This window comes from Callorhinus ursinus, unplaced genomic scaffold, assembly GCF_003265705.2.
Source record: "Callorhinus ursinus isolate GAN/ISIS: 27379988/994484 unplaced genomic scaffold, GSC_fseal_2.0 scaffold13, whole genome shotgun sequence".
Taxonomy (NCBI): domain Eukaryota; kingdom Metazoa; phylum Chordata; class Mammalia; order Carnivora; family Otariidae; genus Callorhinus; species Callorhinus ursinus.
Window position 1 is genome coordinate 24,596,957 of NW_027397075.1, and position 14,023 is coordinate 24,610,979.

General features: G+C 39.3%; 1 protein-coding gene across 14 annotated transcripts in view; it reads left to right on the forward strand.

The window, feature by feature from the left end:
* RGS7 (regulator of G protein signaling 7) overlaps nucleotides 1-14,023 on the forward strand; it is a 550,220-nt gene that overhangs the window by 330,337 nt on the left and 205,860 nt on the right. The window lies entirely within an intron of this gene.

Sequence of the window (14,023 nt, forward strand, 5' to 3'; positions counted from 1 at the left end):
AATTGCTGGGTCATAGGGTAGCTCTATGTTTAAATTTTTGAGGAAACTCCACACTGTTTTCCAAAGTGGCTATACCAACTTGCATTCCCACCAACAGTGTAAGAGGGTTCCCCTTTCTCCACAACCTCTCCAACATTTGTTGTTTCTTTTCCTGTCCATTTTTTGCCATTCTAACTGGTGTAAGGTGGTATCTCAATGTGGTTTGGATTTGAATTTCCCTGATGGCTAATGATGATGAACATTTTTTCATGTGTCTGTTAGCCATTTGTATGTCTTCTTCAGAGAAGTGTCTTTTCATATCTTCTGCCCATTTTTTGACTTGATTATTTGTTTTTTGGGTGTTGAGTTTGAGAAGTTCTTTATAGATCTTGGATACCAGCCCTTTATCTGTAGTGTCATTTGCAAATATCTTCTCCCATTCTGTGGGTTGCCTCTTAGTTTTGTTGACTCTTTCCTTTGCTGTGCAGAAGCTTTTTATCTTGATGAAGTCCCAAAAGTTCATTTTTGCTTTTGTTTCACTGGCTTGTGGAGATGTATCTTGAAAGAAGTTGCTGTGGGCGATGTCAAAGAGGTTACTGCCTATGTTCTCCTCTAGGATTTTGTTGGATTCCTGTCTCACATTGAGGTCTTTCATCTACTTTGAGTTTATCTTTGTGAATGGTGTTAGAGAATGGTCGAGTTTCATTCTTCTGCATGTGGCTGTCCAATGTTCCCAGCACCATTTATTGAAGAGACTGTCTTTTTTCCATTGCATGTTTTTTCCTGCTTTGTCAAAGATTATTTGACCATAGAATTGAGGGTCCATATCTGGGTTCTCTATTCTGTTCCATTGGTCTATATGTCTGTTTTTGTGCCAGTACCATGCTGTCTTGGTGATCACAGCTTTGTAATATAACTTGAAATCTGGCAACGTGATGCCCCCAGCTTTGTTTTTCTTTTTCAGCATTTCCTTGGTGATTCGGGATCTTTTCTGATTCCATACAAATTTTAGGATTGTTTGTTCCAGCACTTTGAAGAATGTCATTGGAATTTTGATCGGGATGGCATTGAAGGTATAGATAGCTCTGGGTAGCATAGACATTTTAACAATGTTTATTCTTCCGATCCATGAGCATGGAATATTTTTCCATCTTTTTGTGTCTTCTTCAATTTCTTTCATGAGTGTTCTGTAGTTCCTAGAATATAGATCCTTTACCTCTTTGGTTAGGTTTATTCCGAGGTATCTTATGGTTTTTGGTGCTATTGTAAATGGAATCATTTCTCTAATTTCTCTTTCTGCAGTTGCGTTTTTAGTGTATAAGAAAGCAACTGATTTCTGTGCATTGATTTTGTATCCTGCCACATTACTGAATTGCTGTATGAGTTCTAGTAACTTGGGGGTGGAGTCTTTTGGTTTTCCACATAAAGTATCATGTCATCTGAGAAAAGAGAGAGTTTGACTTCTTCTTTGCCAATTTGAATACATTTGATTTCTTTTTGTTGTCTGATTGCTGTTGCTAGGACTTCTAGTACTATGTTGAACAATAGTGGCAAGAGTGGGCATCCTTGACATGTTCCTGATCTTAAGGGAAAGACTCTCAGCTTTTCCCCATTGAAGACGCTATTCACTGTGGGTTTTTCATAGATGGATTTTATGAACTTGAGGAATGTTCCCTCTGTCCCTATACTCTGAAGAGTTTTAATCAGGAAAGGATGTTGTATTTTGTCAAATGCTTTTTCTGCATCAATTGAGAGGACCATATGGTTCTTCTCCCTTCTCTTATTAATGTGTTCTATCACATTGATTGATTTGCGAATGTTGAACCACCCTTGCATCCCAGGGATAAATCCCACTTGGTCGTGGTGCATGATCCTTTTAATGTATTGTTGGATCCTATTAGCTAGGATTTTTTTGAGGATTTTGGAATCCATATTCATCAAGGATATCAGTCTGAAATTCTCCTTTTTGATGGGGTCTTTGGCTGGTTTGGAGATTAAGGTAATGCTGGCCTCATAGAATGAGTTTGGAAGTTTTCCTTCTATTTCTAGTTTTTGAAACAGCTTCAGTAGAATAGGTATTATTTCTTCTTTGAATGTTTGGTAGAATTCCCCAGGGAATCCATCAGGCCCTGGACTCTTGTTTTTTGGGAGGTTTTGATCACTGCTTCAATCTTGTTACTGGTTATTGGCCTCTTCAGGTTGTCAATTTCTTCCGTTTCAGTCTTGGCACTTATAGGTTTCCAGGAAGGCCTCCATTTCATTCAGATTGCTCAGTTTATTGGCATATAGTTGATAATAATTTCTAATAATTGTTTCTATTTCCTTGGTGTTAGTCATGATCTCTCCCCTTTCATTCGTAATTTTATTAATTTGGGTTCTTTCTCTTTTCTTTTGGATAAGTCTGGCCAGTGGTTTATCAATCTTAATTCTTTCAAAGAACCAACTTCTAGTTTCGTTGATCTGATCTACTGTGTTTCTGGTTTCTAATTCATTGATCTCTGCTTTAATTTTAATTATTTCTCTTCTAATGCATGGCTTAGGCATCATTTATTGCTTTTTCTCTAGTTCTTTAAGGTGTAGAGTTAGTTGGTGAATTCAGGATTTTTCTGTTTTTTTGAGTGAGGCTTGGATGGCTATGTATTTCACCCTTAGGACCGCCTTTGCAGTATCCCATAGGTTTTGGACTGATGTGTTTTCGTTCTCATTGATTTCCATGAATTATTTAAGTTCGTCTTTGATTTCCTGGTTGACCCAAATACTCTTGAGCAGAGTGGTTTTTAGCTTCCAAGTGTTTGAATTTCTGCCAAATTTTTTCTTGTGATTGAGTTCCAGTTTTAAAGCATTATGGTCTGAGAATATGCAGGGAATAATCTCAATCTTTTGGTATCGGTTGAGACCTGATTTGTGACCCAGTATGTGGTCTATTCTGGAGAAAGTTCCATGTGCGCTCTAGAAGAATGAGTATTCTGTTGTTTTAGGGTGGAATGTTCTGTAAATATCTATGAGTTCCATCTGATCCAGGGTATCATTCAAAGCTCTTGTTTCCTTGTTGATTTTCTGCTTAGATGATCTGTCCATTGCTGAGAGTGGAGTATTGAGGTCTCCTGCAATTAACGTATTGTTATCAATATGACTCTTTATTTTGGTTAACAGTTGGCTTATGTAGTTGGCTGCTCCCATGTTGGGGGCATAGATATTTACAATTGTTAGATCTTCTTGTTGAATAGACCCTTTAAGAATGATATAATGTCCTTCCGTGTCTCTAATTACAGACTTTAGTTGAAAATCTAATTTGTCTGATATAAGAATTGCTACCCCAGCTTTCTTTTGAGGTCCACTGGCATGGAAGATGGATCTCCATCCCTTCACTTTCAGTCTGGATGTATCTTTAGGTTCAAAATGAGTCTCTTGTAGGCAGCATATGGATGGGTCTTGTCTTTTTATCCAGTCTGCAACCCTGTGCCATTTTATGGGAGCATTTAGGCCATTCATGTTTAGAGTGATTATTGAAAGATATGAATTAATTGTCATCATGTTGCCTGTGAAGATGTTGTTTTTATAGATTGTCCCTGTAAACTTCTGTTGTATATCACTCTTGGGGTCTTTCTCCTTTTATAGAACCCCCCTTAATATTTCTTGCAGGCCGGCTTAGTGGTCACATATTCTTTCAGTTTCTGCCAGTTGTGGAAGCTCTGCATCTCTCCATCCATTCTAAATGAAAGCCTTGCCAGATAAGGTATTCTTGGCTGCATGTTCTTCTCATTTAGTACCCTGAATATGTCTTGCCAGGCCTTCTGGCTTGCCAGGTCTCTGTGGATAGGTCTGATGTTATTCTGATGTTCCTCCCTCTGTATGTAAGGAATCTCTTCCCCCTAACTGCCCTTAAGATGGTTTCCTTGGTTCTAAGATTTGCAAGTTTTGCTATTACATTCCAGGGTGTTGGCCTGTTTTCCTTGATCTTGGGAGGGGTCCTCTCTGCCTCTAGGATGTGAATGTTTGTTTCATTCCCCAGATTAGGAAAGTTCTCAGCTACGATTTGCTCAAATACATCTTCTGGTCCTCTCTCTCTCTCCGCTCCCTCTGGGATTCCAATTATTCTGACATTGGAATGCTTCATGGTGTCACTTATTTCTCTATTTTCATGGATTCTGAGTTGTTTTTCCCTGGCCTCCTCTTTTCCCTTTCTATCTATTATATTGTCTTCCAGGTCGCTTATTCGTTCTTCTGCCTCAGTTACCCTAGCTGTTAGATTATCTAGATTGGATCGGATCTCATTGATAGCATTTTTAAGTTCTGCCAATTCAGCTTTCATTTCTGCCCTTTAGAGACTCATGTTGCCATTAATTGATTTCTCCATTCTAGCCATTGTCTTCACAATTGCTAGCCTGAATTCCATCTCCCACATCTTGGTTATATCTGCATCCCTTTGTAAATCTGCTGCATAAGTCATAATCTCTGAGTCTTTTCTATTTTGGGGGCTTCTCCTCCTAGTCATTCTGTTAATGGGTGTTTGAGGGAATGTATAGAGTCCAAATTATTGACCAGAACCCAAGCAAGATGCACCTGTTTTCTTGGGACCTTAGGGTTGCTGGACTCTTGTTTTCCCAGCCTGTCTTCTGCAGGAGGGGCCTGCCACGCTGTTACTCAGGCAACCCTGTTTGGGCGGAGTTGCCCTGCCCCCCTGTGGCGGGGGATGGGCTCTGCGGGAATCAGTTTTTGGGGCTTTTGTTCTCTGGCAGCTTTCCCTGGTGGCTTTCCGCGTCTCTTCTGCGAGTCAGAGCAGAAGAGACCATTTCCAACCCTCTGCCTCAGAGCAGAGAGACCGCAGTCTGTTCTTCAGTGAGCTCTCCAGGCCACACTGTCTCCGTTTCTGTCCATACTGCTATAAACTGCGGCATCCTGGGTTGTGCGCCCCTCCGCAGTGCCCCCAGTCCTGCCTCCAGATCGAGCCTGTCTCTGCCCTTTGTGCTTCTAAAACCGCCAGCTGCTCCCAGTTCGCATGCACGACCCCGCCACTCCGGGTTTCCACCTCAGGAGCTGCCCTAAAGTCCTTTCCCCACTGCTACCCATCTGCGAGTCTGTGCCCTGTCCCCAGCACGCGAGGCTCTCGCTCACCGGCAGTGTAGGATCCCCACAGCCAGGCACCCTCCCGCTGCTGTTTATCCTTCCCCTCTCCCCACAATCCATCCCGGTCAATGCTTTCTCTCTTAAAATAGTGGCCATTCTACCCTGAGTATCTATTAAGATTAAGCATAAGAAGAACTGGAGGGTTAGAAAGATGGATGTCCCTACCCTCCTAAATGAGTATTGCTTCATGCTCTCATTTTCTATCAGTGATACAGATATTTGTTAGCATCTGTCATTATACTGGTTTTTATTCTTTGCCCCTTGTCCAGTCTACTTAACATTGGTATATTGGCTCCCGCACTTCTCCATATGGCCTCAATAATTTCTATCTGAATGAATAAATCAGAACCCCATTTGCCACTCCATGCATGACACAGCATAAGACTTCTATAAACTAGTGCTAATTATAAAACTACTTGTGTCCTCTTATGTAACCAGCATAACTTTACAGCAAGAAGCATGTTACTTGGTATTTTTTAAAGTATTTACTGTTTCCTTTTGCAGAGGAGCTTTGTAACTGTCTCATGACTCTGTCTTTAAACTGACCTTGTTAGCTGTAATCTACAGGTACAGGAATGATTGCTTTGTAACATCCTCTTCCATCACAAGTTTCCAAGCCTCTTGCTTTATTCAGTGCTTGATACTTGAAGAGATATTTTTTCCTGCCCACCCCATGCCTGGTAATACTTGATAGTTATTTTGGCAATGGTAAGACAACTTCGGTAATGGTCTAAAGATACTGTTTCAGATTCATACAAAGACTTCATATTTCAGTCATTTGGGAAAATACGAGGATATGAATGAAAATTGTCTTTTTTTTCTTTCTTTTTTTTTTTTAACAAATGTGCAGACCAAGCTAAGAAAAGAATATTTTGAAAATACTAGGGTTGTAGTCAAGGGTGATATGTCACTAAGAATTTACATCTTAATTTCACTAGTGTTTCTTAGTTTCCTCTTTTTATAAAAAGCATAATGATGCCTCTATATTTACCAGCAAACATCAAATATTTGGTGAAGTGTTTCATGTGTCTCTAGATTAGCAGTTCCCAGGATAAGTCTCTCAAGATGATTCTTCATGAGAGAATTCCTTTGTCAAATAATTATGGGATATGCCATATACTGACCTTTTCTGGGAGGGATTCACAATGTACATTAGCATTTTTAAGGTTCTGATAAGTCCTGTAGGAAGATATTTTTTTTTCTTACAATATTTTTTAACCAAGAACTTCTGAGCATATTTGACAATAAACCAACTTCTCTTATCCTTTTTTGACAGGCAACCTCAATTGCAGTTTAGAATGCACTTTGGAAATGTGTGCTCTAAATTAAGGATTCCTGAAGGTTTGGGTACTATGAACAAGTAAAATTAAATAATATATTTAGGGACTGTCATAGTGTTGCTAACTTTATTTTGCCCCAAGTAAAGACAGAGAAAGAAAACTGTAATCTGCTATTGCTGTAATTTATTAGAAGGAAGGGCATTTTATTACCAAAAAAAAAAAAAAATTGGAACAGTAAAAATATAGAAAAATTTAAAAATTGATTATATTTAGCTTTATAAAAATTTCAATGGAGGATGCCTGGGTGGCTCAGTTGGTTGAGCATCTGACTCTTGATTTCAGTTCAGGTTTGATCTCAGGTTCATGAGATTGAGCCCCCCACCCCAAGTCAAGCTCCACACTGAACCTGGAGCCTGCTTGAGATTCTCTCTCTCCTTCTGCCCCTCCCCTCCATGTGTGCACTCTCTCTCTCTTTCTCTCTCTCAGAAATGTTTTTTTAATTTCAATATGTCATGTTTGTTTTTCTTATTTCATTTTGAGCCAGTGAGAATTTCATCATGAGCATATAATAGATATCCATTATTCTTGACCGTGGAGCATTTCTTTCCTCTTTTGATATCAGAACACCCACTTTTCTATAAGGAGAATTCACTCAACATGGTTAGTTTGAGGTATTGGTGGAGGGGGCTGCTCACTGTGTTTATTAGTCAAAGGGGTGGGATGTGATTTGGGCTGGCCCAATTAAGCCCACCATCCCCTGATCACAATCCTGGACTGTCAGTTTCTATCTTTGGTAATATGTGGAGAAGATTTTCTAAAGGATCATTTTAAAAGATTGCTTTGGCTTTACAAGGAAGAGTGAAAGCCAAGAGACCCACTAAGAGGCCCATAGAGAGATGATGGTGGCTTGGTGACAGAAAAGGTGAGAATGAGTCAGGTTTTGAAATTCTTGTACTGACAGGGCCACTAGGACTTGATGATGGGGGCAGTGAAGAAAAGAGAGACAGAACAGGGAGACTCTAGGTTAGGATTTGTACAGCTGGATGGGAGGTGGAACCATCGGTGTGTATGTGTACATTTTTAAAATTTTTTTTTTTTTTTTGAGAGAGAGTGTGCACCTGCACAGGCGGGGACAAGGGGAGAGAGAATCTTAAGCAGCTCAGCACAGAGCCCGACTCAGGGCTCAGTCTCACAACCCTGAGATCATGACCTGAGCTGAAATCTAGAGTCAGATGCTTAACTGACTGAACCACCCAGCTGCCCCAGCACATTTTTAAATATTACATAAGTTGTGACAAAACCAGACCAACGTAAAATAAATGTATTGCCGTGCCCTGGGGAAAGTAGAAATCCCTGTCTCTCAATCAGTATTGGATGCACCTGTTGTCTCAAGACATGGAGATGTAAAAGACAATAGAAACCACCTGGAAGCCTCACAGTCCATTCAGTATTGTCATCGCCTTGATAACAGGTGATAAAACACTACACCTGGTGTATACCTTTAAATAAACTGCCATCAGTGAGAAAGTGGCACGCTAAGAAGAATAATCTTCACACTCAGCATAATAGTATCCAATAATCCATAATTATCCAATACTCTTGGATAAACATGGATGCTATAGTGTTGTGTCATGCATCATTTGGGAATTGCCTTCAGCAGAAAGCTGCAGAACCATCATCAGTATAATGGAGGGGTCTGTTGTTTGTGCCTCTCTGTTTCACGTATTGCCACAACCAATTATATTTAAAAAGGTGAACACCACCAAAGAGAAATGAAATAAGATTAGGCTAATACAGTCTTTTTGGCAGCTGTGGCTTACATCAGACCTGGTGCACATAAGCAACTGTTTCTGTATAGTATATTTGTGTATCAATGCTGTGAAATCAGGGAGTTTAGAGACAAGTTGTCGGTAAGAGTATGTTATCCCCTTTAGGGAGAATTATTCAATTTACCTGTAAATAGATTAGCCTGCTGGGAAAACCGATGGTAAATAAGACCCAGGGATGTGAGGTAATGGAATAATCATGGCATTTATTCTTGTTCAGATGTTGTAACATTCATCTTGAAAGCTTGAAATATTAAATCTCTTATTTTGCACATGCCACTGCACTCAATATTCTTCTCAAATGGCAACAACAGGTTCTATAACAAATTCATGGAAACTCATTTCTAAAATGTTTGACTTGCCACCCAAATTGTCTTAAACCACAATCACAAGACCCCTGTCACCCTTTTTTTTTTCCTTATTAAAAAGCTGGATTACAAAAAAAAAAAAAGCTAGATTGCCGAGGGGGGCTTTGTTTAAAATGAGTGAATGTAATTACATCATTTTTTTAATTTCATAAAACAGCACTGAAAATAAATATTGGTGTCTGTACCTGAAAGAATTGGATGCAATCCATTTTACTGGATTGCTACTCTTTATCCCCCCCCATGGTAAGCGTTGTATCAGTGAGAAAACAGTTGGATTTGTACCACCTTACAGAACATCTTCCTTTAGTTTCTGCTTTCTTTTTTTCACTTCAAAAACCTTACCCTAGAACCCTACTGAGCTACCTCAAGAAAGGTGTCCTGTTATTCTGTTTCTTCAATTATATCCTCCATTATCCTGAGGAAAAAAATCTCTGTTGCAACCCAAAAAGATCAACTGATTTTTCCCACTTGCCCACATTGGTCAGACACCTTGCTAGAACATTCTTTCTCTTTTATCTCACCTAATTCCTAATTTCTTGAAAATAAGGATTAAATCTTATATCCTTGGAAGCTCTCCCTGGCTGCCCCAGCTCATCCTTCTCTCTGGCTCTTCTGAATCATTGATGGCACTTGACTACAATTGGATGTTTGTTTTAAGATCTATTTCATGAATACATCCTGTCTTGCTTCCCAGATTGTGAGCCCCTCAAAGACAAGAATATTGTTGACTCTGTTGTCTGTTTTGTTTCTCTTCACTTGTCCTCTGCTTTTCTGCCTATCCAAAGGTAAATGTACCCTCAACAAAACTAACCATGCCTGGGAGCGCGTGGGGGGCTCAGTCGGTTAAGCAACGGACTCTTGATTTCAGCTCAGGTCATGATGTCAGGGTCATGAGATTGAGCCCCTCATTGGGCTCCACGCTCAGCTCAGAGTCTGCTTGAGATTCCTCTCTCCCTCTCCCTGCTGATGTGCTCTCTCTCTCAAGTAAATAAATAAGATCTTTCAAAAAGGAAAAAAAAAAAACTCACTGAACCTGTCTAGGTTCTCACATGTCTCCACCTTCTTTCCTTTCATCTTGCCTGGCTCATAAGCAGTATCTCTTGGCAGAAACACTTTTTTGGGTTAGCTTTTGTAATGCCATGCTCTCCTGGCTCCCCTACGTGTCGTCAGTCTCCATTCCTGGCTCAAAATCTAATACTGAAGTGAGTTCAGTGGCACAAGGCTGTGTACTATGCTATCCTTTTCCATTCTCTAACTACACATCATCTCTAGCTGTATAACAAGTATAATATTGCAACATTTAAGTTCTGGCTATGCATACAAATGTATAATTGTACTTGTTTCTGTAAACTGAGTATGCATTCCAAACTCTCTCCTAGCAAACAACTTAATGTAGATACCTCAAATTCAATAAAGTGATTTCTTGGCCACATGTAAGATTATTCTCATACGCCCCTCACCTCGCGATTCCTCTCAGAGTATCCTTTTGATTTTCTTCATGGTATTTAATATCTGAAATAGTTTCATTTATACAAAGTTACAATTATCTGTCTACTTCACTATAATGTATGTAAGTGCTGTCAGAGCATAACTCTGCCTGTCTGGCTCACTGTTAGAAACATGGTTGCTGTCCATCTAGAGTTTAATGTTCAAATGGTAGAAATAGACACTAAACAAATAATTGTTCAGTTAATTATTTATGAATTGTTGAGTGCTAGAAGAAGTTAAAAAATACATTAAAGAGATAACAATATCCACCCTGTACTGCCACAATTAGAATGTATGCCTACATCACCATGTGTAATTCATTCTTTGTGCTGAATAAACAGACTGAAAAATTTAGACTATATTTTACCTGAAGGATTTGTCATCCTATTGTGATTCAGTTTTAACATCAGTCTGCCCTTGCTTCTGGGAGGTTAGTGCACTTTCAATTATATTTGTAGTATTGACTTCGCTCATTATCTAGTAGACATCTGGGTGTTTAGTTTCTGTATTCGCCTCCAATAGCTCCATTAGGTAACTGAATTCATTGAAAAGAATCCTTGTGATAGTTATGTTCTTACTATGAATTGTCATATCCTCCACTCAAAGAAAAGCTTTTCCAATTTCCCATGCTTTACCTCTCTGGCTTTCTAGGCACAGATAAAAGCAAAGGACAATCCTCACTCCCACAAATTTGGTCTTAGTGATTTTCAGCAATACATAATATGAAATGCTCCCTGCCACAATCCCAATACCCCTAGGCACTCCAGTGGTTAAAAGAGCATGAACCTGGTATCAGCCTGTGGGTTCATATCTCATCTGTTTAGCTGTGTGACCTTGGGCAAATGACTGAAGTTCTCTGTTTTACTTTTCTTGGCTGTAACAGGGAATAATGATAGCATCTAAAAGATTATTGTGAGGATTAAAATGCCTAACACGTGTAAGGCCTTTCAGCCAGTCATAGGCACTTAGTAAGCATTCAATAAAGCTTAGATTTCACTATCCAGTTACTACTACTACATACTTACCACTGGCCTATCATCCTGTACTATTGTGTATTTTTACTTTCCTTAAAAGATAGTCTCCTCAACTCTTTTGTGCATTTGAGAGCACATTACATAATCTAAAATATTTTGCCTTTCATAAGTTGAAATGTGTTTTCTCCACCAAGATGGCACTCACTCTTTCTGAGAGCATTTTAAACTTCCTCATAATAGAGCCTGAAACCAGTTGACCCTTGAGGCAAACTCCTGGGGACTCAATACAAAGAAAGCTACTGAGGCACTCAAAAGTTTCTAAAATCAGTAGCTCTCAGTAGGGATTTATCAAAAATTAAAATAGGGAGAAATTAGCATTTTAATTTGCAATCAGTGGTTGCTTTGACTTATTCTAGTTCTTGATAAAGGGATGGGAGTGTCACATTTGCTTTTCTAATACAATACAAAGCTTGCCTAAATTATCCTCAATTGAAATTAATACATAAGCATTTCAAATCAATGAGCTACAAGGTCTTTTTGAGCATAAATAAACATGTCTCTCCACAGTTTCCTTTGTTCTCTGTGTTCGTATGCTAGTTTCTTGACTGAACTTGACTTTGCACTCCATAATTTAATCTTCCATTTGGCATCCTTAAACCTATCAAATGACATTTAGATTATATTTGACTGTCTTTAAAAAGGGCCAATTCACATTTCTTTCTTGACCTTAGTAAGTAATGTAGTGAGATACCACTCAGAAATGTCACACATACTAGCTCATCATCCCTCAGTGGTGTTTGTGCTTCCTGTTGGATGGTAAAGAGAGTGGTAAAGCCAGTGGAAGTAAGGAGGACCCTTGTACTCCTCTCAGCCACAAGGACAGACAAGCACAAACATCAGGGACTGTTACTACGATCATCCAAGCCTGCAAGGTTGCTGAGAGGAACCTCCTGATCTAAACCAGATTTAGTTGACTTGAGTCATATTTCCCTTCTTGCTCTTCAGAAGCATGGCTTTCAGCTTTCAAGCACCTATTATGTGACGGCACATATTTCCCCATAATACTGTGAATATGCTATTTCCCTTTGAGTATAACAATTCATGAATTACTCTAAAACTAGACTGCGAGTTCTAGCCCTGGCTCTACCAATCATTTGATCTTGGGAGAATTAGTTCATCTTTGTGCTTCAGGATTCTTATCTTTAAAATGGGGATCAAAAGCACTATCAAAGAAAAAATTGCACTGGGCAAATTTAAACAGGCAAGGAAAACTTTATTCAGGCTATTGCAATAGGGAGAGAAACCAGAAAGCAATCTGAACTCAACTCCACCAAAACAAAGGTGGGAGAATTTTTAAGAGCTGGGTGAGGAAGCTCAGAGGTCATCTGTGTTTGCCAATTGGACTTACTCAAAGAGAAAGTCATCTTTCTTGTGTTTTTCTGACAGGAGATAGTTGTACAACTTGGAGCAAGGCTCCACCAAGGTTAATTTCATATCCTCTAATAGAGATTGGGACTTAGGGGCGCAGTCTTTCTTGATGATCACATTTCATGGGGTTGGCTCCCAGCTCTTTGAGAAAGATAATCCTAAATTGTAAAATAGGCAAGAGGTGTTAAAAATATTTACACCCCCAAAGGTCAGAGAAAGGATTTAGAATTACAAGTTATCAAAAGTAAATGCTCTAAGAAAAGGGAGGTCAGGGGCTAAGAGCCAGGAAGAAGACTGTCTAACTTTAGTCAAGCCAAGGAAAATATCATGGCCATCTTGGTTAGTACCTACATCCTGTAGTTGTTATACTTATTAAATGGATAAAACCATGTAAAATCAACAATGCCATAGGTTCTAAAAATAAAAGTATTACTAATTATTCATGATAGGTATTACATCTGTGGTTTAGAGGATGGGGTTTGGAGTCAAACAGAACTGCCCATAAATTCCAGCTCAGTGAGGCCATTGACAAGTTACTTGACCCTTTAAGCCTTTATGAGATTGGAATTATTTACCTTATAGGGCTTTTGTGAAGATTAATGAGGTCTTGAAAGCTTTTTTTATTAAAAGCTTTATGTATAATCAGTTCTCAAGAAAGGGCAACTAATGTCATAGGTCCCTGCACTGTACCTAAAATGGCTTCCTTAAACAGTACAGTGGAGCATGCAGTTGTCAGCAAGAACCCACAAGGCAACTGGCCACCTTCCTTGTCACTGTTCTCACCCTCACCTCAGGCCATCCTTTCCCACCATTTTTCTCAGGTTGAACAGAGCACATACTTGTGTATTGAAAAGTAAAGTAGGGCTATGGTGGTGGGGCACCAAGTGATTAATGATTAATGGAAACAAATAGATTTTCATAAGGTACAAAACTGGGATGTTATCATATCTGATAGGAATGTTTCCTCCTACATTTTTAATAGTAAAGATAAAAACATTAGATCCTAGTTAATAGTCTACCCTCCACTTCCTTTTTTTCCTATATAGGTTTAAAAGTTATGGAGAGAGAATCTAAGAGTGTCCGAATGCCACTGAGTCAGCTAATACCTAGTTCTTACTCTGAAATTGGATTAATGTTCTTGTGCATCCATCCTTCCAGTAAGCTGTGCAATTTGGCATTACTGTGCACCAGTCAGAGGTGTGCTTCTGTCCAAATGCTATGTATATTCTCAGAATGGAAAACCACAGCGTTATATCCAAGAGAGTATCTAAACATTTTAAAAATGAATTACACACCTTGGAAATTAAGACAGTAGCTGGATTTTGAAACAACCTTTTTTGTTTAGAAATGGAATGCTGTTGTCTCCTTGCTCTCCTGTTTACCCAGCCCTCTACCCCACCCCTGGCATGAGTGCCGAGCCAGTGCGGAAGAAAACAGCAAACCTGCTTATCACAGTAGAAGGAGGACTCCCAAGCAGCTGCTGTGGTTTTACAGACGAAGATAGCTAAGGGTAAATTGCTCATTGTTACTGATGCATGCAAAATAGAACTTCT